We start from the raw sequence: 2464 nt of genomic DNA on the forward strand, positions 1-2464 counted from the left end.
AGGAAATTCTGACGCACACTGTTTAACATGGATGAATCTTAAGAACCTTACACTAAGGGAAATAAGTCAATCATGAAGAGAAAAATACTATATGATTTCACTAAGATGAGGTATCTAGAGTAACTGAATTCATACAGACAGGAAGTAGAATGGGGCTAGGAGGAGAGGGGAAAGGGGAAGTTAGTCTTTAACGGGTACAGAGTTTCAGTGGAGGAAGATGAAGAATTTCCAGAGACGGATGGTGGTAATGGTTGCACAATAATGTGAGTGTACTTAATACCGTGGAACTGTACGCTTCAACATACACCATTTGAAGACATATTGGCAAAGTGGATGAAAAACCATGAAATTATGTGCCAAAGTGGAGAGACTCATTTCAAACATAACGATGTAGGCAGGTTGAAAGTAAAAGGATGAAAAAGATCTGTCATGAAAATAGGAATCAAAAGAAAGCAGAGTGGTTATGTAAATATCAGATAAGTACACTTCCAAGCAAAGAAATTTACCAGAAAGAGGGGGGCACATTTTATAATGATAAAAGGCTCAATGCACCAAGAAGCCATAGCAGCCTTAAATGTGTGCTCCCCAAGTAACAGAACTATAAAATATGTGAAGGGAACATTGATAGAAACAAAAGGAGAAACAGACACATCCACCATCATAGTTAAACACTGCCATGCCCTTCTCTCTATAAGCCATACAAAGAGGACACAGTAAATCAGCAATGATGTAGCAGAACTCAACAAAACCGTCAGCAAACAGGATCTATTTGATATTTATAGAACATTCAACCAACAACAGAATACACATTCTTTCCAAGGGTGTGTACCAGTATATATCACATCTTGAGCCATGAAACAAACTTCAAAAAATTTAAAAGAATTGAAATTATACAGACTGTATTCTCTGACCACAATGAAATCAAACTAGGTATCTATTGACTTATTGTTGATCAATACATCAATTGATTTATTGACCTATTGTTATACAGAAAGATGATGGGAAATTCCAAAAACTTGGGAACTAAACTACATACTTATAAGTAATTCATGGCTCATGAATTATTAGAAATTTCAAAGGAAATTAAAAAAAAAAAACAGTTGACTCTGAACAATGTGGGTTTGAAATGCTCAGGTCCACTTATATGTGGATTTTAAAAAATAAGTGGGAATGCACACCGGTGCAACCACTCTGGAAAACAGTATGGAGGTTCCTCAAAAAGTTAAAAATAGAACTGTCTTATAACCCAGCGATTGCACTACGAGGTATTTATCCAAAGGATACAAACATAGTGTTTCGAAAGGGCCCATGCGCCCCATTGTTCATAGCAGCAATGTCCACGATAGCCAAACTATGGAAAGAGCCCAGATGTCCATGGACAGATGAATGGATAAAGAAGATGTGGTGTATATATGGAATGGAATGGAATATTACTCAGCCGTGAAAAAGAATGAAACCTTGCCATTTGCGATAATGTGGATGGAACTAGAGGGTATTATGCTAAGTGAAATAAATTAGACAGAGAAAGACAAATACCACTTGATTTCACTCATATGTGTTTAAGAAACAAAACAGATGAACATAGGGGAAGAGAAGGAAAAATAAAATAAGATGAAAAATAAACATTTAGTAGTGTAAATGGATTTCTCTTTTCCTTATGATTTCCTTAATAACATCTTCTTTTATCTAGCTTACTTTCTGGTAATAATACAGCATACAGAACACATATGATGATCAGATTTGCTGGCATGAAAAAAACTGTTGCAGAAGAATATGTACTGGCTGGAAAAATAACCTTAATATAGTCAATGTAAAAGACCAGATGATCAAATCATATGTTGTGTGATCCCAATTTTGAGTGAAAACAGTACGTAACTATGGGAAAAAATATTGGAAGAATATGAGCACAATACTGGCAGTGATGATCTCTGAGTATTATGATTATGACTGAGGTTTTTTTCCTTCTTTGCATATTTCAAACTTTTTCAACTTGCAGAAAGTGAAACTTTTGTAATTTTAAAGGAACATTTTACTAGCCATGCTAGCCTAGAAGAGGCCAAAGGGGAATACTGGATACCCCCAATACTACAAAGGGACCCGTACAATCAAGAAGCTATTGATTTCCTTCAAGGCTACAGTTTCTGTGGAGCAGGGAGAAGCCAGATTTGTAAGGGATCAGAAACCCAGCGACTGAGAAGTGGGAGTGTGACCTCAGACCTCAGCGTGAAGGGAAGAAAATAATGGGGTCAAATAAAATGATACATTTATTTTATTTTTCTAAGAAGCGGCGAGATCCCCTCAAGTATTTTTCTTTTCTTCTTTTTTTCCCCTTAAGATCGAGGAGGACCCTGTATGAGGGTTCTTCTGAGAAATAGAACCAATATGATATATAGATAGACGTGTCCATACAGATACAGAGAAAAAAGCAGGGAAAGAGAAAGGTTTATTGGAGGGAACTTGCACA

Source organism: Zalophus californianus, chromosome 15 (assembly GCF_009762305.2).
Source record: "Zalophus californianus isolate mZalCal1 chromosome 15, mZalCal1.pri.v2, whole genome shotgun sequence".
Classification (NCBI taxonomy): domain Eukaryota; kingdom Metazoa; phylum Chordata; class Mammalia; order Carnivora; family Otariidae; genus Zalophus; species Zalophus californianus.